Source organism: Rutidosis leptorrhynchoides, chromosome 9 (assembly GCF_046630445.1).
Source record: "Rutidosis leptorrhynchoides isolate AG116_Rl617_1_P2 chromosome 9, CSIRO_AGI_Rlap_v1, whole genome shotgun sequence".
Classification (NCBI taxonomy): domain Eukaryota; kingdom Viridiplantae; phylum Streptophyta; class Magnoliopsida; order Asterales; family Asteraceae; genus Rutidosis; species Rutidosis leptorrhynchoides.
Window position 1 is genome coordinate 147979061 of NC_092341.1, and position 27421 is coordinate 148006481.

A 27421-nucleotide genomic window follows, 5' to 3' on the forward strand; every position below is an offset into this window, starting at 1 on the left:
CCATCGTGACACCATAACCATCATCATAATCTTAACCCTCATTATCAATATCATCATACGATTATCATCTATATCATCATTATTTTTACAGTTTCATTACCCATTCGCCATCTAATTATCATTATCATTATGGATTATTATCATCATCATTCTTTCACAAATTCATCATCATCTAACTCGTGTTTTCATCATACCATTATCATCACCGTATCATTTTGCATCACATAAAATCACGATGAACATTATTATGGATTCGACCCAATATTATTAATCGTCATCATCATCTTCATCATGAGCCTCGATCAGACCAGGAAATAGGAATTGGAAACGAGGTATTTGATTTGTTTTATGGGATGGTTTTGTACTATAGACCCAATAACAAAATAACCCAACTAGAGAAATTGAATCACGGTCCAAACAGGAAGTGAAATTTACGGCCCAACAATAAGTTCGTGGGTCTCTTTCTTTTTATCCGGCAATATGGTATTCAATGGCAGGAACATAAGTAATAATAAAAAAATAAAAAAAATTAAAAAAACGCAGGCCATCAACAATCAATGTATCTGCTTTTCTTTTTCTTTGAATAAGCAAGTGGGGTATTTGATTAGTGGTGTTGGTGTATAAGGCAACAAATAAAGAAGTCAAAAGTGTAAGTGGGGTTAAGAACTTGGCGATTGTGGTTCAATTGATAAAGAAACAGAAAAAAATTTGCTTGAAGAATGAGTACGTGTAGGGTTCGGTTTTAAAGTAGAAACAACAACACATCATGATCTTCTTTACAGCTCATCATGACCTTTACTAGATTGTTATTATCATCATTATTCTTTATCTAATAAATACGGTTCATCATAATAACATACACCAATATCTCTCGTTGTTGCAACGAAAACAGAAACGTAAGGAACAGCGAACCACAAAGGGAATTTTGATGATGGTTAAGGTTTAAAACAGTAATGTGGAGAACCCTCAATCGCGGCAGTCGACCGGAGCAGAAATAGAAGAAACAAACGGTTGTTAATGGCGGGTTGCGAGGGGTTAGATCAGCTAGACAACCGAAGCTGCTGCAGTAGCCTCTTCTTTTCTTTTCTTTTGAATTACTCGGGATTATAGCAGTAGTAAGATGTTCATTGATGGTGTTGTAGAGTGATGATGAATGGTGGTTGTGAGAGTGACGGTTTATAGAGTGGTGGTGTTTACTGTGGACAGTAGCAATAACAAGAACAAGCGATGGTGTGGTGATGATAAAAATGGTTTTGATGATGGCATGGTGATGATAGTTGTGCACGACAGAAGAGAGAAAGAGAAGGAAGCCGATGGGTGTGTTGTGATTGTTAAAACATAAATGAAAACAGGAAAATAAAAGTGGTTTACGATTATGGTGAAGGTGAAGGTGGTGGTTAATTCGTGATGGTGATGAGCTACTTTGGTTCTCGATTTGAAACAGAAACACATAAGTAGTCACAGCAGTTTAGTAATCGTAAAGGATTGTTACAGGGTGTTGGTTGTAGGGTTCTCGGCTAACATCAAATAGAAATAAAAGAAGATTTGACAGAAGATAATAGGAGGGTTGGATGGTGAGTGGTAGTCGACTAGTTTGAAAAAGAGGAAGAGGTTGCCTTGTGTTGGTGACTTAGTGCATGTATATGTTAATATGTATACATATAAACTAAATGTAAACTCATCAATCATAAACAGTGATAATCTATCAATTAAGCACAGTGACCTATGATTCATTATTGAAAGTATAGTGAATTGTAGGTTCTTGGAAGATAGCATAAAGTTTGAATGACATATAACAGAAAAATGTAGTAATTTCAACAACACAATAATATTGAACATTATAATATATTTAAGAAAATCAAACGTGCGTTAAGTTAGCCATTACCATTTACGGACTAGATCTCGTTCTCTATTATTAATCAGTGTCGAATAAAAGTAAAAAAAAAAAATTTCCAAACTTTTATATTAAATGTATTTATTTATTCTAATCATTAATTTGTGAAAATCGTGGCTAAAATGGTTCGTTTAATATTTATTATAATATTATATTTTTATTTTATTTTACATAATTAATTTTAATAACAACAACATATAATATTTTAAATTATATTTCCAATTATTATTTATATATACACACACATATCTATTTACAAATAGTGGTTCGTGAATCATTGGAAACAGTCGAAGGTCAATTGAATGTATGACAACAATTCAAACTTTTTGAGACTTAACATAACAGACTTTGCTTATCGTGTCGGAAACATAATAAGATTAAGTTTAAATTTGATCGGAAATTCCCGGGTCATCACAGTACCTACCCGTTAAAGAAATTTCGTCCCGAAATTTGAGTGAGGTGGTCATGGTTAACAATAAATATGCTTTTATGATGAATATGAGTTGATAAATAGAGTTTTATTATCATTGAGTAATATGGATAAAATGATTCGATTAATCGAAGCGTATGAATGAAGCTATCACAAAAGACCGAGATGAAGAAATGGAGATTTTCCATAACTTTTGTCGTAGTCGCGATTGAATTCCGGAATTCAAGGGATTTAAAGAAAATCTTCGAAATCTAAAAGATTTGATTCTTCAGCGAATAAGGAAATTAAGATTTCTATAATTAATGCGGAAATTCTGCCTTGACTTCTTTGTCTGGTATTTTCACTATAAATGAACTTCTTTCGTTCCATTACTTTCACCATTCCTATACTTTGTTCCTCCATTCCTACTTCTAAAATATTGGGGAAATGCTCCATCCAGTTCTGATTCTTGATATTTTCCTATCTATGTATCTGTCATCCTTCTTTTCAATCTTCCACCAGAAAATTTGTTTACTTCTACTATTGCCTTGGGGGGATACTATTCTTAATTATATCATGTCTTTATGTTGCTATCTGTATTAATATCCACGGTTTGTAACTTCTGTGTTGTTATTGGGTTTTATATATTCCCATATATTTCAATGTCCCTGCTTCTGTCTCCTATAATTATTGCCATCCACAGTTAATACGCTCTCTTATTTGCTGTGATTTATATCCCCTTTCTATTTCGAAGTTTCATGCTTTTGTTTACTTTTCGCAAGTAACGGTCCGGAATTCATAGGTATGGAGTTTCAAATTATCATAATATACAAGGTAGAAGGAAAGGTAGTAGCATGATTTGTTTTCTCAAATTACCTGTATCACTGAGAATAGAACTATCAAGAATATATTTTCTTGATATGTTCAGAAGTTAAGCAGAATGAAAGAGTTATGTAACATGGCAGATAATGACGTTATGATCTGTGAATCATCACGTCCCATTAGAAACTCAGCATGACTTACTGTAATATAATCACGTTGATCAAGTGTCATTATATTATACTAATTCATTCATCAGTTCCCAACATTACTTCAATAACATTCACAATTTAGGCTCGAAAGTTTACAGAATATAGAAACTAACAGTTTCTATATGATGTAACACTGGTAGCACTAATAGATTAATGATTCAGATAAGAATAGTTATGAAAATATCTTCAGAAATATGGAGGATATTTATAATAAAAGATACGATAATATCTTTGAATATCTAAGATCATAGGATGATGGAGACTATTGTCCGCAAGGGTTTAGAGTAAGGAGCAAGATATTCACTAAAGACTTCAGCAGACATTGAATCATTTAGATTCTTTGAAGTCAAACTTATTCTTTGTGATTTGTCCACAGCTTGCTTCATAGATTCGCATAATCTGCTTTTCGGTACTAAATTTTCTATTGAATGTTTCCACTATAATGATACACAGAAAGCAAGAATAGGTATATAATTTCGGACGAGAATATTTATGAAAATATCCTCAGAAATATCGAAGATATTGCTGATGATATTTTGGAATTTCTAAGTTAGATGGTTGATGGGGAAAGATTTTCCGCAAGATTTTAACATGACTTCGGAGCAAGATATTCTTTGAAGGTTTCGTCGGATCCAGAATTACCTGGATTCTTTGAATATATGGTATGGTCCTTGTATTTATCCTCAGTCTCCTTCGTGGTTAGCTCAATCCGTTTTCCAGTTTCAATTTTTTTGAGCTTTTCCAACATACTATTCTTTATCATCAAACTTTCGATGATTATGGTCGTTTACGGTTGTCTATGGCTTCTGCTGCTTCATTCAGCTTTTTCAACATTCAGAGTATTAATTTGTGACTGAGTGCTTTTCAGGATTCCAGAAGGAGAGATCATAATTCTAAGAGATAAATGTCATACATATAACTGTTGATGTAGATATGCTGTGAGTTTTCAAAGTACCGATTGCTGATTCCCGATAATTGGTATGGCAGTTCTCGTTACAAGATGCGGATGAGTATATGATAGGGTTTCAATGAACAAATATAATTATTTGCCAGAGAGATATAAGCCAAGAAGTAACGAGGTTGCTGGTATGTCTGCTGGTAACATGGTAGAATATGAAAGGTTCTCCAGTGACAATAAATGAGCATGCATATATATCAAGGTTATAATAAGCTAATCCGAGTGAAAAGTCGAAGTTGACTTGTTGGAGCTGTGACAAAATTGGCTAATTTGGGAAAGGGATTGCAAAGTTATGTTGGGTATTAATGACACTAAAGGGATTAACACATCTATGTGTTAAATGTTTACTCAGTTTCCGAGAGTTTTTCAGGTGCATATCTATATGCATAAATCTTTTCTTCCATAGATGAAATGCGGTTGATTCATCCTCTCGATTTAGGTGTTCCCAAGATTCGTGAAAGGTTTGAACGCAGATTGTAATTGTCAAGATACAACTGAGGTTTAAGATGAAATCAAGTGGCAAACTTGAAGAATTGTTTAGTTTTATATATTATAATCAATATTTTAATTCATTTTAATTGTCCAATGTTATTAGTCTACAGTCGATAGTCCACAGTTGACAGTCCAATAATTCATATATAATTTAATATATAATATTCGAATTAATTAATACGTATCGTGACCCGTATACGTCTCAGACTCGATCACAACTCAAATACATATATTATTATAGAATCAACCTCAACCCTGTATAGAGAACTCGATCATTACTGCATATAGAGTGTCTATGGTGATTCTAAATAATATATATAGATGCGTCGATATGATATGTCAAAACTTTGTATACGTGTCCCGATATTTAAAGTGCGTAAAATAAATAACAGAAATTAAATGACGATAAATAAAATTACGAGAATATAAATTGTGATAAAATAAATTGCGATAATTAAATTGCGATAAATAAATTGCGATAAATAAAATGTAATATGGAATTAACAATTAGCTAGGAACAGTTAGCTAGGATTTTGTTAGCGTGGATTCTTAACAAAATTTCTCATAGTTAATTTGTTTGTTTCTAAAAAAATTTTTTATTTTTTTTGTCCAATGTTTTATTCATTATGCCACTTGTCGGATTCTGATAGGTCAAAATCCAAATATGAAATTTGAATGGAAATGGTTATTCTGTGGTGAACGGATACGTATATCTGTGGATGTAAGTAGGAGAGTAAATGACTGTTGAAACAGATTCGAACAACGTATAATGTAACTAATTAATGTGATATTTAAATATTCCTCGGGTATTACCTACCCGTTAAAATATTTTTACCATTAACAGTTTGTACAAGAGAATTTTTAATTACAATCTTTATGAAAACATATATACATATATATTTTCTTCAGATGTATTCATGGATTTAATGAGTTAATATAATATTAAACTCATTTGCTTTTCGGTTGGAACTAGAATAAATAATCTCCAAAACTTTAGAGATTACATATTCGCCATGTCGAACGAAGATAATTGAGGTAGAACGATACGTAGAACAAAGATCATACTCAAAGTACAGATGATGATATTGAATCATGGATTGTTGATGGTACTGTTGGTGTCGGTGATGTTGTTGAAGCTGGTACATTTTGCACCATATTCTCCGAATTGGTTATTCGAGCGCGAAGTTCGTTGACTTATTACTCCAGGATGATTGTCGGTCGGAACGAGCGGATGAATAAGGTTCAGAATTATGGATAGAATATGATCTTGTCGAGTTACCCTGGAAATGAGACTGAAAATGGTGTCTCGAACAGGTTCACCGGTAAACGCTTCAGGTTCATTGTTAAGAGGTGAATTCGGTTGGTGAAAGGGATTGCCTTTTGCGCGTTTCCATTAATTAAGTCGACTACGAACCCATCATATGAATTGATAATGGCTGATTGGTTGATTCATGCCGATGACGCTGTTTTCGGAGCTTAGGTGAACATCTATGTCGGAATAGCTGTCGGAATAACTATCGGAATAGCTATCGGAATCTGAGGGACTCGAACTGGTTGCAGGATTCATCTCGTACGATCAGATGAAGGATTTTCAATAAGAAATAGATTATCGGATGTAGATTAGTACCCTGCAATACATAATTTACATATGTATGTATAATACTAAAATCCCATAAGTTACGGAGGAATCTACGGAAGTTGCCAGGCAAAGTTACAGTAACAGATACGCTAAGATATGAAGTAGCAGATACGCTAAGGTATGAATTTTGTCTATACACTATTCATGCAGTCAATGCAGTAAAACGTGTCTAGACTAAGAATAATGAGTAAGTGATTTCCTAAGGATGATACGCAGATGATTTTCGACAAAAATGATAAGCAAAACTTTTGACATGCAGACACGGTCGAAGTCCAGACTTACTAAAGCATCCTAATGACTATCAGTTAGGCACACTAATGCAAGACCTGGTTCACTAAGACCACCGCTCTGATACCAACTGAAAGGACCCGTCCTAATCCATCCGAACGAAGTCCGTATCGATTATAAACGATTCACAATAGTTGATTACATCGCGAGGTACTTGACCTCTATATGATACATTTTACAAACATTGCATTCATTTTTGAAAAGACAATATTTCATTACATCGAAAGTTGACGGCATGCATACCATTTCATAATATATCTAACTATAATTGACTTAATATTAATCTTGATGAACTCAATGACTCGAATGCAACGTCTTTTTGAAATATGCCATGAATGACTCCAAGTAATGTCTCTAATATGAGCTAATGCACAGCGGATGATTTCTTTCATACCTGAGAATAAACATGCTTTAAAGTGTCAACCAAAAGGTTGGTAAGTTCATTAATTTAACATAAATAATCATTTCATAATTTTAATAGACCACAAGATTTCATAATCAGTTCTCATAAATATACGTCCCATGCATAGAGACAAAAATATCATTCATATGGATTGAACACCTGGTAACCGACATTCACAATATGCATATAAGAATATCCCTATCATTCCGGGATCCTCCTTCGGACATGATATAAATTTCGAAGTACTAAAGCATCTGGTACTTTGGATGGGGCTTGTTGGGCCCGATAGATCTATCTTTAGAGTTCGCGTCAATTAGGGTGTCTGTTCCCTAATTCTTAGATTACCAGACTTAATAAAAAGGGGCATATTCGATTTTGATCATTCAACCATATAATGTAGTTCAATTACTTGTGTCTATTTCGTAAAACATTTATAAAAATTGCGCATGTATTCTCAGCCCAAAAATATAAAGGGTAAAAAGGCAAATGAAACTCAGCTAATGTATTTTGTAGTAAAAATACATATTACGACATTGAACAAGTGTAGAGTTGGCCTCGGATTCACGAACCTATATTATTTGTATATCTTATTAAAACATATAATGGAAATCACATAATTTCATCTATTAATCATATAATATTTATATATATTTGTTGTTGTAGTTGATACAGAATTTGTACTTAATTTTGTTAATATGTTTAATATATAATTATAAGTAATAAAAATATATTTAATGTACAAAATCTTTATTTGTTACACTATAATGATAATAATGATAATGATAATTTTTAATAAAAATGGTAGTTTTAATAATTATGAGAATTTTAATAATAACGATACTTTACCTAAATATGATAAAAATGATATTATTAGTAATAACAATAATGATAATACTATTAATTAGATTAATGATAATAATAATCATATTTTTTAAATGTTAGGAAATAATAATAATTATCATAATAATAATAATAATAATAATAATAATAATAATAATAATAATAATAATAATAATAATAATAATAATAATAATAATAATAATAATAATAATAATAATAATAATAATAAAAATTTTGGTAATGAAAACTACCTCAAAAGCTTGTTCTAAAAATAAATACACCAAACGGGGCTCGAACTTGTGACCTCCCGCTAACCAAGCCACCCCTTTACCACTCCTCCGTTTCTATTTATCTGATTATTATGAGATTCTACTTATATTTAATCATTTATACTTCCTGTTAACTTCTTCCTTTTCATATGTACATCGCCAAAACCATAACCCAATCTAATCATCTTAACTTTCATACTTAATCATCATCAATCTAATGCCATCGTGACACCATAACCATCATCATAATCTTAACCCTCATTATCAATATCATCATACGATTATCATCTATATCATCATTATTTTTACAGTTTCATTACCCATTCGCCATCTAATTATCATTATCATTATGGATTATTATCATCATCATTCTTTCACAAATTCATCATCATCTAACTCGTGTTTTCATCATACCATTATCATCACCGTATCATTTTGCATCACATAAAATCACGATGAACATTATTATGGATTTGACTCAATATTATTAATCGTCATCATCATCTTCATCATAAGCCTCGATCAGACCAGGAAATAGGAAGTGGAAACGAGGTATTTGATGTGTTTTATGGTCTGGTTTTGTACTATAGACCCAATAACAAAATAACCCAACTAGAGAAATTGAATCACGGTCCAAACAGTAAGTGAAATTTACGGCCCAACAATAAGTTCGTAGGTCTCTTTCTTTTGATCCGGCAATATGGTATTCAATGGCAGGAACATAAGTAATAATAAAAAAAAAAAAAACGCAGGCCATCAACAATCAATGTATCTGCTTTTCTTTTTCTTTGAATAAGCAAGTGAGGTATTTGATTAGTGGTGTTGGTGTATAAGGCAACAAATAAAGAAGTCAAAAGTGTAAGTGGGGTTAAGAACTTGGCGATTGTGGTTCAATTGATAAAGAAACAGAAAAAAATTCGCTTGAAGAATGAGTACGTGTAGGGTTCGGTTTTAAAGTAGAAACAACAACACATCATGATCTTCTTTACAGCTTATCATGACCTTTACTAGATTGTTATTATCATCATTATTCTTTATCTAATAAATACGGTTCATCATAATAACATACACCAATATCTCTCGTTGTTGCAACGAAAACAGAAACGTAAGGAACAGCGAACCACAAAGGGAATTTTGATGATGGTTAAGGTTTGAAACAGTAATGTGGAGAACCCTCAATCGCAGCAGTCGACCGGAGTAGAAATAGAAGAAACAAACAGTTGTTAATGGCGGTTTGTGAGGGGTTAGATCATCTAGACAACCGAAGCTGCTGTAGTAGCCTCTTCTTTTCTTTTCTTTTGAATTACTCGGGATTATAGCAGTAGTAAGATGTTCGTTGATGGTGTTGTAGAGTGATGATGAATGGTGGTTGTGAGAGTGACGGTTTATAGAGTGGTGGTGTTTACTGTGGACAGTAGTAATAACAAGAACAAGCGATGGTGTGGTGATGATAAAAATGGTTTTGATGATGGCATGGTGATGATAGTTATGCACGACAGAAGAGAGAAAGAGAAGGAAGCCGATGGGTGTGTCGTGATTGTTGAAACAGAAATGAAAACAGGAAAATAAAAGTGGTTTACGATTATGGTGAAGGTGAAGGTGGTGGTTAATTCGTGATGGTGATGAGCTACTTTGGTTCTCGATTTGAAACAGAAAAACATAAGTAGTCACAGCAGTTTAGTAATCGTAAAGGATTGTTACAGGGTGTTGGTTTTAGGGTTCTCGGCTAACATCAAATAGAAATAAAAGAAGATTTGACAGAAGATAATAGGAGGGTTGGATGGTGAGTGGTAGTCGACTAGTTTGAAAAAGAGGAAGAGGTTGCCTTATGTTGGTGACTTAGTGCATATATATGTTAATATGTATACATATAAACTAAATGTAAACTCATCAATCATAAACAGTGATAATCTATCAATTAAGCACAGTGACCTATGATTCATTATTGAAAGTATAGTGAATTGTAGGTTCTTGGAAGATAGCATAAAGTTTGAATGACATATAACAGAAAAATGTAGTAATTTCAACAACACAATAATATTAAACATTATAATATATTTAAATAAATCAAACGTGCATTAAGTTAGCCGTTACCATTTACGGACTAGATCTCGTTCTCTATTATTAATTAGTGTCGAATAAAAGTAAAAAAAAAATTCCAAACTTTTATATTAAATGTATTTATTTATTCTAATCATTAATTTGTGAAAATCGTGGTTAAATGGTTCGTTTAATATTTATTATAATATTATATTTTTATTTTATTTTACATAATTAATTTTAATAACAACAACATATAATATTTTAAATTATATTTCCAATTATTATTTATACATACACACACATATCTATTTACAAATAGTGGTTCGTGAATCATTGGAAACAGTCGAAGGTCAATTGAATGTATGACAACAATTCAAACTTTTTGAGACTTAACATAACAGACTTTGCTTATCGTGTCGGAAACATAATAAGATTAAGTTTAAATTTGATCGGAAATTCCCGGGTCGTCACATTTATCTCTATGCAGTTTGCGAAATGCCTGATAAGAGATGTGTTATAAAAATGAAATCTTGTGGTCTATTATTATGATTTAATAATATGTAGGTTAAACCTATAACTCACCAACAATTTTGTTGACGTTTTAAGCATGTTTATTCTCAGGTGATTATTAAGAGCTTCTGCTCTTGCATACTAAATTAAGGACAAGATTTGGAGTCCATGCTTGTATAATATTGTTTAAAAACTGTATTCAAAGACTTATGTTGATGTGTAATATTATTGTAAACCATTATGTAATGGTCGTGTGAAAAACGCTATATTTTAGATTATCATTATTTGATAATCGTCGTAATATTTTAAAGGTTATGGTTTGTTTTAAAATTGAATGCAGTCTTTGAAAAACGTCTCATATAGAGGTCAAAACCTCGCGACGAAATCAATTAATATGGAACGTTTATAATCAATATGAACGGGATATTTCAGTTGGTATCTGAGCGTTTGTCTTAGAGAACCAAAAATTTGCATTAGTGTGTCTTATCGAGTTTGTTAGGATACATTAGTAAGTCTGGACTTCGACCGTGTTTTCTTTAAAAACGATTGCTTAACACTTTTGTTGGAAACTATATATTATTAACATGTAAATATTATGTGATATATTATTCTATTAACTTGTTTGATATTGTGTGATAGATGTCTACCTCTAGTACAAATCTCATTGATTCACCTAATAATAATGAAGAGTCGAATATATTTTGGGAAGATTCACAAATTCCCGAAGAGGAACCGGAAGAGGAGGAACCGGAAGAGGAGGAACTGGAAGAGGAGGAACCGGAAGAGGAGGAACTGGGAGAAGAGGAACCAGAAGAGGATGGATCGGAAGAGGAGGAACCAGAAGAAGAGGTTCTGGTGGAAGAAATATTGATACCTATAGTAAATTGATTAAATAAAAGAAAATCCTCAACCAACGGACCAAAGTTAATAATGGTCAATGGTGTTTCCGCCAAGGAAGCAAAATATTGGGAAGATTATCAATTTTCTGATGAATCGGATCAAGATGAGGATTCCGATGATGTTATAGAAATTACCTCGACCCAATTTAATAAAGCGAAAGAAAATAATAAGGGAAAAGGTATAAAAATAGAGAAACCCGATTCCAACCCAGATGAACTTTATATGTATCGGCAACATCCGTATTTCCTAAAATGTAACAATGACCCGGGAACCTCTAAACCACCAGGTTTTTCTAAACCATTGTGGAAAATGACAGCTCGTATTAGGGGAGCATCATATATCCCTAGGAAATTAGTAAAACGAACCAAGTCCGAAGAAGAAGAAACGAGTGAGTCGGATTAAAGAGTTGTAATCATGTTGTGTAATATATGTAATATAGTGTGCTTTTACTTTTATGTTCTATGTAAAAATTGCTTGTATTGTTTGTTAATTATCTTTTACGAATCTAATCCTTGTCTATTTTACAGTATAAAAACAAAATGGACGTTAAGGGTAGACAACAGAATATTTTAAAAGACCTACCAGAGGATATGATTGAGGAAATCTTGTCTAGAGTCGGTCAGAATTCATCAGCACATTTAGTTATGGCGAAATTAACTTGTCAAACATTTGAAAGACTTTCCAGAAATGCCTTAGTTTATAAAAGGCTTTCCTTTGATAGGTGGGGTATATCATGTGATGACCCGGGAATTTCTGACCAAATTTAAACTTTAATCTTTATATGTTTCCGACACGATAAGCAAAATCTGAAATGTTGAGTCTCGAAAGTTTTGAAGTCTATATTCATGTCATCAATTACCCTTCAACTAACCTCCACGATTCACGAACCTTTAATTGTAACCCGAAAAGTAAATATAAATAATTATATATGTAAATAATTATATTAATTATATTAATGAACTATTAAGTAATTTAGTTATTATGAAAAATAGCTTTAAATAACTAAAGCTTGTTATTTTTAATACATTGTATATAAATGATTCAAACTTGATTTGCCAACGATATCAAAATATTAAATATATAATGATGTACGTTGAGGTTAATTGTTTAATATATATAATTAAGTATATACTAACCATTTAAAAACATAATTGAGTATATATATAGTGTGTATATATATACATGTATAAATATAAATCTATTTATGAATTTCTAAATCAAAATTATGTTGTAAACACAAATTAAAAATTTTAATTGTTATAATTATCATTACTTTCATTAATATTATTATTAATATAAAAATTTATAATTGTAACCTTAATATTATTATATTAGGTATGTATATATATATAAGTTTGATGAGTTTAAGTTGATATAAAATTATTGTTAATATTTATATTAATATTTGTGTTAGCTATATTATTAGTTCCAATATATATAAAAATTTGATATATAAATATTATTATTATTAATATTAATATCAAAAATAATATAATCATTATTATTATTATAATTATAATTATCCTTAATGATATTATTATTATAAAATTCATTAAAATTTTTATCATAACTGATTAATATTATTACTTTTGTTATATTGGTCATAATATTATTAGTAATTGTATTTAGATTTTTATTAATATAATTATAATTATTAACTATTAATAATAATTATGAATATCCTATGTACGAATTATATTTCAAATTCTGTTGCCTGTATCTATCAAAGCTATTCAGCTTTTTGTTTCTGTCTCTGAAAAACTGAATCCAATTCCATATACAATCAAAATCCGTTGAATGTCTTTATCAATTTTTATTTTATTTTTTTTTCTTTCTTTTATTATGATTGAGATTGTTGACAACCACTATCCACTACAAATCAAACGAACTTATCTGTGTTTTGAGGAAAATCATTCAACACTCACAACCCAGCTCAATTGTATCTGAAAAATCAAAATACAAACAAAAACGTTCGAGAAAACAGGAACCGTACCCTATTCTTGGTGTATAATGTCAAAACTTCAAATGCGAATCCTATTTCAAAAACTTTAAATGCAAAGTTGTTATAAATCTTTCACTGAAACTTTCTGCAAAGTTTCAATTCTCAACTCTTTGTATCAAGATCTAATTTTGGAGTCAAAGTAATTTTTCAAAAAAGTCAAATATTGTGTTCATAGTGAAATTCGTAAATGTTTTGATGTTTCAAACTAAATTGACGATCCAGAAAGTTTGTATGAACAATTTAGGATCTTTTTCATGTTGTGAGTTGTATCTAAAAACGCCTTTAATTTCAAAAGCAAGAATTAAGTTTTTATATTTTTTTTTCTTGTTTTCGAACAACAGATGTCATTCAGTTATATTTTTTTTGTTTTTTTTTCATTTTCAATTGGTTAAAGACTGATATCAGTTGATTATATTTGATTTGAAAGTACTAGATTAAGATTGTAAATCGTGGATTAGAAAACTGAAGTGGGTCTGATTTGATTATTAGGAAGAAGAAGAATAAGGGGAGAAAATAATTACGGTTTAAATAAATAAGGTTGGATAATAAAACAGAAAATTAGTAGCAGCTGGATGGTTTAGTGGTGTGTCGGGGTAACAAGGTGTCGGGGTTTCAAACCCAGGCATGGGCAACTATTTCTCTGGAATATTTTTTGAGGTAGTTTCTTATTTGTTACTATTATTATTATGATTATGATTATGATTATTATTATTATTATTATTATTATTATTATTATTATTATTATTATTATTATTATTATTATTATTATTATTATTATTATTATTATTATTATTATTATTATTATTATTATTGTTATTAATAATTATTTAGGGTTATTACAAGTATCATAATTATCATAATTATTATTAGTATTATTAATTATAGTTATTATGAATAAGTAAGTTATTATTATTAGTATTAACATTAATACATGCTATATCATTATTATTATTAAGTTAGTTATTATTATCAACTATATGAGTATCATCATTTAGTATATCATAACTAATATTATTATTTATAATATTCCTAATTGTGTTATTTTTACTAGTAATATTATTAGATTTCAAGAATACTAAACAGGTTAATTATTAATAAAAGGTATTATGATAAAAATTAGGTGAGTTTCATTTGATTCCCTTTTTACTCTTTACATTTTTGGGACTGAGAATACATGCGCTTTTATAAATGTTTGACGCAATAGACACAAGTACCTTAACTGTATTCTATGATAGAATTATCTGGGATTGGAGTTGATTATTATGACACGCATTAGCCCCCGGTTTCCGTTAGAGCGTACGAGCTCCCGAGCCTGGTGGATGGTTTATTATTTATGACATTTTGGCACCGGTTGTCCTATATTTTATAAACATGTGTTCAGCCGTGGGGTGTAAAGAACGGCACAGAGGTTCTATATTTTGAAGGCACATGTATTCAACCGTGGGGTGAAAGACCGGCACAGATGGTTACTATTATATTTTGAATCCTCACTAGGTGTTCTTCATATGAAAGATATTTTTTGTGCAGTTGAAATGGGACTTCTGCACGTTTTATAATATTTGAAATCTTGTGGTCTATTAAAATGATGAAAATGAAATGATTACTATAAACTGATGAACTCACCAACCTTTTGGTTGACACTTGAAAGCATGTTTATTCTCAGGTTTGAAAGAAATCTTCCGCTGTACATTAGCTCATTTTAAGATATTACTCGGAGTCATTCATGATATATTTCAAAAGACGTTGCATTCGAGTCATTGAAGTTCATTAGAGATTATTAAGTGAATGACGGATTAGGTCATTTATAGTTGGATTTTATGAAATGATATGCATACCTGTCAACTTTCGATGAAATGAAAGTTTGTCTTTTAAAAAACGAATGCAATGTTTGTAAAATGTATCATTTAGAGGTCAAGTACCTCGCGATGTAATCAACTATTATGAATCATTTATAATCAATATGGACTTCGTCCGGATGGATTAGGACGGGGCGTTTCAGTTGGCATCAGAGCTGGTATAACGCCGTCCATGTACGGCAGGTTAGTCGTAAAGGAGGTTCTCACAGTGTTACTAGTGACGAAGCATTGGCTCTTACTCCTTGCGATCCCTTACGAGGGTTGGCAGTAGTTGAGAGGCAGGCCCTAAAATCAGTATCTGAGGTACGCTCAGTGGTTACCAGGCGGTTAGCTGGGAAGGCACTGGGTGGGACGGTGGTTTTCCCCAATTGTGTTTCAGTTGTGTAACGACCCGCACTTTTTCGATCATTCTATACTTATAAGATTAATATTTACATAAATTAAACCTTGCCAACATGATAAGCAATCCAAATTGTCGAGATTTATATTTTCGAAAAGAGTTTTACACAACGTTTGACCGTCTAGTTTGACCGATGATATCACGAACTATACAATATATGATAATTATACGTTTGTGTATATATATGTATATATACATATTTAACATGATTAATAAATGTTTTAATATCTCATTTTGTATTAATAACAACAAGTTATAAGTATATTTTGAAACTACTAACTTAAGTTTTCAAAATGATAACAATACGTAACGTTAATTGACATAAATACTTAAGACTTATAATGTTTATACATATATTGTATAAGTAATGTATTTAATCACTTTTAAAGACTTAAATACATAAAATCATATAAGTGTATTCACAAAAGATAGCTATATTTGAATCCTCATTCCATTTTTCACAAAATTTCTATACGTATACCTAGAGTATTTGTACTCGTATCATACCAAGCTTCTATACGTATTTACTATTGGTATATACACATCAAATCACCACCTAACCAGCCCTTATTCATGCCTTATGTATAAGGTAATTACTTTTGAATCATTGCAAGACTAATTACAAAAATACAAACTAAAATTTTGTCATGTTATCCTTAAAGATCACATTTTTAGGAGTATATATGTATCATCATTTTTGATTCATTTTTACTTCAATCTCTTAACTAAAAACACACACTCTTTCTTACTCTCTAAACTCCATAACAATCCAGCAAAGTTCCATAAAGATCTAGCTTCAAAAACCATACTAAAACACCATAAGAAAACCATACAAAAACACTTCAAGAAAACCCTCCAAGAACACCAACTTACTTCCAATCTTTCATCCACCTCTAGTACCCTTTTGATTCTAGCTTCTTACTTCTCTTTTACAGCAAACTTATCCAAGGAACTTGAGGTAGAATCTATGTTCATAACCTTATTCGATTCATATATATATAGCTATCTTATTTTGTGGTACAAAAGTTTAACAACAAGAACATAGTTTGAATGTTTTCAAACTTGTTTGCAAACTAAATAGATCCTTCTAACTTAACTTTTAAAATACTTCAAGACATGTAACATAACTTATTTATATGTTAATTTAACAAGGTAAAACTTGGTTTTTCAAAGTATAAGTATTTTTGGAAAAATGGTCATTAAATGATTTTGTTGTAACAAAAATGTTTAACTTCATATGTTTCACTAAACTTTCACCTATGCCGTATGATTTTGAATACAAACCAAGGTATTTACAGTTCATAGTCTTAAAGAAGAACTCGATCCAAGAAGATGGCAATTTGAATCAACGAAAACGGACTTGTAACGAAGAAACTATGACCGAAACAAAATTGGCTATCCTAGACATTTTCAACTTCGGGATTCATTGGAAAAATTTACATAAAATCACATACTTCTAAGATAACATGATATTTTATATATATGTACTTATAATTCAATTTTATATGGTTCAGGATCACCCGTAAACAACACGAGAAGATTAATCATAAGATTCCATGATTGTACGCAACACGTCATTTGACAACACCGGTACTTTATGTACGCAACACGTCATTTGACAACACCGGTACCATGGGTCAAGATTAATCTCGACCAATACATATACGATGGGGTTTTATTTATTTCGTTGGGGGTTTTATTTATTTCATTGCGGGTATATTAAACATCTAAAAATGAACCATTAAAATTGAATTACTAACAACGAACTGCTAACTACGGACTAAGGAATTATTCAAAGTATTAAAAGTATAACAAGTATATATATGTGACGTTTGTTTAAAAAGAAAAGGTATTGATATATTATATATGGATAGGTTCGTGATATCAACCGGAGACCAAGTCAAATTATATATATCTTCAAGACAACAGTGAGTATATAGTCCCACTTTTAAACTCTAAATATTTCGGGATGAGAATACATGTATTTTATGTTTTACGATATGGACACAAGTAACTGAAAAATATGTTCTACGTTGAGTTGTACCACTGGCATACTTCCCTGTAGCTTGGTAACTAATATTTACAGCGGTATTGTAAACGCGAATCCTGTTGATAGATCTATCGGGCCTGACAACCCCAACCGGACTGGACGACCAGTATTCAACGGTTGCACAGTACTTCGTTTTGTGACTACACTTGGTACGGTGTAGTAAGATTTCATATTAAAGGGAATATGCGACGTGAAAATGTTAAGTATGGTTACCAAGTGCTCAACCACTTAGAATACTTTTATTAAACTGTTTATATACGAAATCTTGTGGTCTATATATATATATTGCTGCGCACTAAACCTATATCTCACCAACTTTATGTTGACGTTTTTAAACATGTTTATTCTCAGGTGATAATTAAAGCTTCCGCTGCATTATGTTGAATCTAAGCAGGATCATGCGTACTCATATTTGTGTCAAAAATAAAACTGCATATCCGAGGACGTGTGTTGTAAAATATGCTAGAAATCGTGTTGTTATTATCATTTGTAAAGTTTGTAAGTCGAAGATTATCGTTAAACGATAATCATCTTTTTATTGTCTAAAGCTTGTAACAAAAATAATGGTTTGGTTTGTAATGTATAATATATGCAGTTTTCCTTTTTAAAAATGTCGCATATAGAGGTCAATACCTCGCAATGAAATCATACGTTATCTAACACGTTCTTATGGTTAAGGACGGGTTATGACATGTGGTATCAGAGCCAGGTTCTTAGCGAACCAGGTCTGCATTAGTGTGTCTAACCGAGAAGCCGTTAGGATACATTAGTAAGTCTGGACTTTGACCGGGTCTGATTTAAAAAAAAAAAAACCATTGCTTATCACTGTTGGTTAAAATTTATATGTAAATATTATATAAGTACTAATGGGTTAGTTGTTGTGTGATAGATGTCGAGCTCAAAAATTGTTATCACAATCAACGACTCCGAATCAGAATCTTCAGATGGCGTTCCAGTCATTAACCTGTCCGATGACGAAAATGATATCCTTGGGGAAGACTCACAATTTCCGGATGAACCAACTATAGAAATATCGGAAAGTGAACCCGAGGAGGAAAGTGAACCCGAGGAGGAAAGTGAACCCGAGGAGGAAAGTGAACCCGAGGAGGAAAGTGAACCCGAGGAAGAAATACAGGAAATTACAAAAGACGAGTTCGAACTAGGAAAGAAACGAAAGGCTAATGAATTAGAAAATTCAAATCCTGAGTTTAATAAGGATGATGTGGCACCAATTCCACTCAACACTACCACCCCTATCCCCGCTATTCCTATTAGTGCTATCCCCGCATCTAGTTCTTCGGCTCCTCAGCCAAAACGTAGGGAGACAGCTAGGATTCGCGTTGGGGGATTCCCTGGACATAAATGTTTTGGGAAATAGACCAAACGATGCGCTGCCGAATTAAACCATGGAATCAAATAATGTTTTGTATAATATTATTAGTGTGGTTTATTTAATGTTCGATGTAAGATAAGCATATGTAAAATAGCGAAGTATGAAATGCAATAATTTTCCATGGTTAAGTATTATTTAGATTGTAGTAATTGGTTCTGTACTAAGCTATTAAGTATGAACATTAACGGGTAGTTACTACCCTAGATATAATTATAAAACGCTAATAAGAAGAAAAGGCTTTTATAATAATACCTGGTTCATATTATTAACAAGCTATAATGTACTATAAATACACACTACATCTATAATATTCCATGTGAATAATTATTTTCTTTCATTAGGAAATGGCGCGATTGAATCGAATGACGGAACAAGAACTCGAGGAACTCATCAACCAGCGAGTGAACGACAGAATGTTATGGGTCGAGGCTGCAAGAGGTGCTGCAGTTAACCCAAATCCTCGTGTGGGGTGCACTTACAAAACTTTTCAAGCTTGCAAGCCATCATCATTCAGTGGAACGGAAGGACCTATCGGTTTAACCCGATGGATAGAAAAGATGGAGACGGTGTTTAAAATCAGTGGTTGTGATGAAAAAGACATGACCAAGTTTGCATCGTGCACTTTACAAGATAGTGCACTCACATGGTGGAAGAATTATGTGAAGGCGGTAGGAGGAGATGTAGCTTATGATACTCCATGGGAAGAATTCAAAGCAATGATAATCACCGAGTATTGTCCAAGGAATGAGGTTATTAAGTTAGAAGATGAGTTACGAAGTTTGAAGGTGGTTGGTACTGAAATCACCAACTACAATCAGCGATTCATGGAATTGGTTTTACTATGTCCTGAATTGGTTCCAACCGAAGCACGGAAGATTGAAATGTACAAAGGTGGTTTGCCTAGAAAGGTCAAGGCAAACGTTACGGCGTCGAAACCTAAGACAATTCATGAAGCTATAACCATGGCGAACGAGTTAATGGATCAGGTCATTCTGGATAAGAAAGCATTCACTACTGAGGTGAAGGTATCGAATAACAAAAGGAAGTGGAACGGAAATTATGATCGAGGTTACCAACAGCAATCTTTTAAGAAACAAGAAAACACGCAAGGTGCGGGTAGTGGTTTAAGCTTTGGTTATAAAGGACAAAATCCTTTATGCAACCGTTGTCACAAACATCATTTTGGTTACTGTAGTGTGTTGTGCACCAAATGCAATCGACAGGGTCATCTTGCTGAAGATTGTAAGGCTCTCGTTACAAATGGTAACAAAACTCCTGCCACCAACGCAAATAGAACTGCTTTGGCTACCGTTACTTGTTTTGGTTGTGGAAAACAAGGTCACTATAAGAGTCAGTGCCCGAATCCAGAAAAGAATGGCGGACCTGCACGTGGAAGAGCGTTTGTTATTAATGCTAGAGAGGCACGTGAAGACCCGGAGCTTGTTACGGGTACGTTTACCATTAATAACTTATCAACATCTATTTTATTTGATACTGGCGCCGATAGAAGTTACGTGTGTATAAATTTTTACACTAAATTGAATTGTTCATCATTACCTCTAGATGCTAAGTACTTGATTGAGTTAGCTAATGGTAAGCTAATTAAAGCCGATAAAATTTGTCGTGATTGTGAAATAAATCTAGCTGGAGAAACGTTTAAAATCGACTTAATACCCGTAGAATTAGGAGGTTTTGATGTAATAGTCGGCATGGACTGGATGTCCAAAATAGGAGCAGAAGTTGTTTGTGCCAAGAAGGCAATTCGTATTCCTGGTAAGGATAAAATACCGGTGATGATTTATGGAGAGAAGGGTAATTCAAAGCTAAAACTCATTAGCTGTTTGAAAGCCAAGAAGTGTTTAGAAAAGGGATGTTACGCTATTTTAGCACATGTTAATAAAGTCGAAAAGAAAGAAAAGTGCATCAACGACATGCCTGTGGCAAGAGATTTTCCTGAAGTTTTTCCGGAAGAATTGCCGGGATTACCTCCATTTAGATCGGTAGAATTTCAAATAGATTTAGTACCAGGAGCTGCACCAGTGGCTCGTGCTCCATATAGACTTGCACCGTCCGAGTTAAAAGAACTTCAAAGTCAGTTAAAAGAATTACTGGACCGTGGATTCATACGACCGAGTACTTCACCGTGGGGAGCTCCAATTTTGTTTGTTAAGAAGAAAGATGGATCTTTTAGGATGTGTATAGACTATCGTGAATTAAATAAGTTAACTATCAAGAATCGGTATCCACTACCGAGAATTGATGACTTATTTGATCAATTGCAAGGATCATGTGTTTATTCGAAAATCGACTTAAGATCGGGCTATCATCAACTACGCGTCAAAGAAGAGGATATTCCGAAAACTGCTTTTCGGACACGTTATGGTCATTACGAATTTTTGGTTATGCCGTTTGGATTGACGAATGCGCCAGCTGTATTCATGGACCTCATGAATCGAGTTTGTAGTCCGTATTTAGATAAGTTTGTTATCGTTTTCATTGATGATATTCTTATCTATTCCAAGAGTGAGCAAGAGCATGAAGAGCATTTAAGGTTGATACTGGAGTTGTTGAGAAAAGAACAACTTTATGCTAAATTTTCTAAGTGTGCTTTCTGGTTGAAAGAAGTGCAATTTCTTGGTCACGTTGTTAATAGCGAAGGAATTCAGGTTGATCCAGCAAAAACTGAAGCTATTGAAAAATGGGAGACTCCTAAGACACCAACACAGATACGCCAATTTTTGGGTTTAGCCGGTTATTATAGAAGGTTTATTCAAGATTTTTCTCGAATAGCTAAGCCGTTGACAGCATTAACGCAAAAAGGGAAGAAATACGAATGGACCTCGGAGCAGGAGAACGCATTTCAAATACTGAAGAAGAAGTTAACTACGGCGCCTATTTTATCGTTACCAGAAGGGAACGATGATTTTGAAATATATTGTGACGCTTCGCGACAAGGTTTTGGTTGTGTTCTTATGCAACGGAAGAAAGTTATTGCATTCGCATCCCGACAATTGAAGATTCACGAGCGAAATTATACGACGCATGATCTAGAATTGGGAGCAGTCGTGTTTGCATTGAAGATGTGGAGACACTACTTGTATGGGGTTAAATTCACTGTGTTTACTGATCATAAAAGCCTTCAACATATTTTTGATCAGAAACAATTGAACATGAGGCAACGTAGGTGGGTCGAGTTAATAAACGACTATGATTGTGAAATTCGTTATCATCCCGGAAAGGCGAACGTGGTGGCCGATGCTTTAAGCAGAAAGGAACGAGAACCAATTCGAGTTCGAGCAATGAATATAAAAATTCGCATGAATCTCAACTCACAAATCAAAGAAGTTCAACGAGAAGCACTTACTAAAGAAAATATAGGAAATGAAATAATGAAAAAGTATGAGAAGCAACTCGTTATGCGGGAAGATGGAATTCGATATTTTGCAAATCGTATTTGGGTACCGAAGTTGGGTGGATTAAGGAAGTTAATATTGAACGAGGCACATAAGACAAGATACTCGATACATCCTGGAGTTGGAAAGATGTATCAAGATCTTAAGACACGTTATTGGTGGCCTAATTTAAAGACCGACGTTGCAACATATGTTGGGGAGTGTTTAACTTGTTCTAAGGTCAAAGCAGAACACCAGAAGCCGTCAGGGTTACTTCAACAACCAGAAATCCCAGAATGGAAATGGGATGGTATTACCATGGATTTCATCACAAAGTTACCAAAGACTGCCTGGGGATACGACACCATTTGGGTGATTGTTGATCGTCTCACCAAGTCTGCACATTTCTTGCCTATAAAGGAAACAGATAGAATGGAGAAACTATTACGATTGTATATAAAGGAAGTTGTTTCAAGGCATGGAATACCTATTTCCATTATATCCGATCGTGATAGTAGATTTACCTCAAAGTTTTGGCAATCACTACAGGAGGCACTAGGAACTCGTTTGGATATGAGTACCGCATATCATCCGCAGACCGACGGGCAGAGTGAAAGAACAATTCAGACTCTTGAAGACATGCTCAGGGCATGTGTGATCGATTTTGGAAACGGATGGGATAAATATCTACCGTTAGCAGAATTCTCGTATAATAATAGTTATCATGCGAGCATTGGAGCTGCGCCATTCGAAGCATTGTATGGAAGGAAGTGTAGATCTCCTATCTGTTGGAATGAAGTAGGAGATCGACAATTAACTGGTCCCGAGATCATACATGAAACGACTGAGAAGATAGTGCAAATCAAGGAGAGATTGAAAACAGCCCGTAGTCGCCAAAAGAGCTACGCCGATGTTCGAAGGAAACCATTAGAGTTTCAGGTCGGGGACATGGTTATGCTAAAGGTGTCACCTTGGAAAGGTGTAATACGTTTCGGCAAAAGGGGTAAACTGAACCCAAGGTACGTAGGCCCGTTCAAGATCATCGAACGCATTGGACCGGTAGCTTATCGACTCGAGTTACCGCAACAACTCGCCGGAGTACATAATACCTTTCACGTCTCAAACCTTAAGAAGTGTCTTGCAAAGGAAGACCTCACCATTCCTCTTGAAGAAATCCATGTCGACGAGAAACTACAATTCGTCGAAGAACCAATTGAAATCATGGACCGTGAAGTTAAACAGCTCAAACAGAGCAATATACCGATTGTTAAGGTTCGTTGGAATGCTAGAAGAGGTCCCGAGTTTACTTGGGAACAAGAGGATCAGATGAAACGAAAGTATCCGCATTTGTTTCTCGATGACGCAAAATAGGTACAATTTTAAAATTTCGGGACGAAATTTATTTAACGGGGAGGTAATGTAACGACCCGCACTTTTTCGATCATTCTATACTTATAAGATTAATATTTACATAAATTAAACCTTGCCAACATGATAAGCAATCCAAATTGTCGAGATTTATATTTTCGAAAAGAGTTTTACACAACGTTTGACCGTCTAGTTTGACCGATGATATCACGAACTATACAATATATGATAATTATACGTTTGTGTATATATATGTATATATACATATTTAACATGATTAATAAATGTTTTAATATCTCATTTTGTATTAATAACAACAAGTTATAAGTATATTTTGAAACTACTAACTTAAGTTTTCAAAATGATAACAATACGTAACGTTAATTGACATAAATACTTAAGACTTATAATGTTTATACATATATTGTATAAGTAATGTATTTAATCACTTTTAAAGACTTAAATACATAAAATCATATAAGTGTATTCACAAAAGATAGCTATATTTGAATCCTCATTCCATTTTTCACAAAATTTCTATACGTATACCTAGAGTATTTGTACTCGTATCATACCAAGCTTCTATACGTATTTACTATTGGTATATACACATCAAATCACCACCTAACCAGCCCTTATTCATGCCTTATGTATAAGGTAATTACTTTTGAATCATTGCAAGACTAATTACAAAAATACAAACTAAAATTTTGTCATGTTATCCTTAAAGATCACATTTTTAGGAGTATATATGTATCATCATTTTTGATTCATTTTTACTTCAATCTCTTAACTAAAAACACACACTCTTTCTTACTCTCTAAACTCCATAACAATCCAGCAAAGTTCCATAAAGATCTAGCTTCAAAAACCATACTAAAACACCATAAGAAAACCATACAAAAACACTTCAAGAAAACCCTCCAAGAACACCAACTTACTTCCAATCTTTCATCCACCTCTAGTACCCTTTTGATTCTAGCTTCTTACTTCTCTTTTACAGCAAACTTATCCAAGGAACTTGAGGTAGAATCTATGTTCATAACCTTATTCGATTCATATATATATAGCTATCTTATTTTGTGGTACAAAAGTTTAACAACAAGAACATAGTTTGAATGTTTTCAAACTTGTTTGCAAACTAAATAGATCCTTCTAACTTAACTTTTAAAATACTTCAAGACATGTAACATAACTTATTTATATGTTAATTTAACAAGGTAAAACTTGGTTTTTCAAAGTATAAGTATTTTTGGAAAAATGGTCATTAAATGATTTTGTTGTAACAAAAATGTTTAACTTCATATGTTTCACTAAACTTTCACCTATGCCGTATGATTTTGAATACAAACCAAGGTATTTACAGTTCATAGTCTTAAAGAAGAACTCGATCCAAGAAGATGGCAATTTGAATCAACGAAAACGGACTTGTAACGAAGAAACTATGACCGAAACAAAATTGGCTATCCTAGACATTTTCAACTTCGGGATTCATTGGAAAAATTTACATAAAATCACATACTTCTAAGATAACATGATATTTTATATATATGTACTTATAATTCAATTTTATATGGTTCAGGATCACCCGTAAACAACACGAGAAGATTAATCATAAGATTCCATGATTGTACGCAACACGTCATTTGACAACACCGGTACTTTATGTACGCAACACGTCATTTGACAACACCGGTACCATGGGTCAAGATTAATCTCGACCAATACATATACGATGGGGTTTTATTTATTTCGTTGGGGGTTTTATTTATTTCATTGCGGGTATATTAAACATCTAAAAATGAACCATTAAAATTGAATTACTAACAACGAACTGCTAACTACGGACTAAGGAATTATTCAAAGTATTAAAAGTATAACAAGTATATATATGTGACGTTTGTTTAAAAAGAAAAGGTATTGATATATTATATATGGATAGGTTCGTGATATCAACCGGAGACCAAGTCAAATTATATATATCTTCAAGACAACAGTGAGTATATAGTCCCACTTTTAAACTCTAAATATTTCGGGATGAGAATACATGTATTTTATGTTTTACGATATGGACACAAGTAACTGAAAAATATGTTCTACGTTGAGTTGTACCACTGGCATACTTCCCTGTAGCTTGGTAACTAATATTTACAGCGGTATTGTAAACGCGAATCCTGTTGATAGATCTATCGGGCCTGACAACCCCAACCGGACTGGACGACCAGTATTCAACGGTTGCACAGTACTTCGTTTTGTGACTACACTTGGTACGGTGTAGTAAGATTTCATATTAAAGGGAATATGCGACGTGAAAATGTTAAGTATGGTTACCAAGTGCTCAACCACTTAGAATACTTTTATTAAACTGTTTATATACGAAATCTTGTGGTCTATATATATATATTGCTGCGCACTAAACCTATATCTCACCAACTTTATGTTGACGTTTTTAAACATGTTTATTCTCAGGTGATAATTAAAGCTTCCGCTGCATTATGTTGAATCTAAGCAGGATCATGCGTACTCATATTTGTGTCAAAAATAAAACTGCATATCCGAGGACGTGTGTTGTAAAATATGCTAGAAATCGTGTTGTTATTATCATTTGTAAAGTTTGTAAGTCGAAGATTATCGTTAAACGATAATCATCTTTTTATTGTCTAAAGCTTGTAACAAAAATAATGGTTTGGTTTGTAATGTATAATATATGCAGTTTTCCTTTTTAAAAATGTCGCATATAGAGGTCAATACCTCGCAATGAAATCATACGTTATCTAACACGTTCTTATGGTTAAGGACGGGTTATGACAAGTTGGTATCAGAGCGGTGGTCTTAGCGAACCAGGTCAACATTAGTGTGTCTAACCGGTAGTTGTTAGGATGCATTAGTGAAGTCTGGACTTCGACCTAGTAGTTGTTAGGTTATATTAAAGAGTCTGGACTTGAACCTGGTCTGCATGTCAAAAGTTTTGCTTATCATTTTTGTCAAAAATTACTTGCTTATCATTCTTAGTCTAGACACATCTTACTGCATCGACTGCATGAATAGTGTATAGACAAAATTCATATCTTAGTGTATCTGCTAATCCATATCTTAGCGTATCTGTTACCCTAAACTATGCCTGATATATTTCGTAAATTCCTCTGTAATCTACGAAATCTTTTTTTCTATATATAGGTATTCTATGTAATTAGAATATCATCCGATATCCGAAAATCATTTCATTTCGAGAAATCCTTCATTCAATCGTACGCAATGGAACTCACAACTAGTTTAAGTCCCTC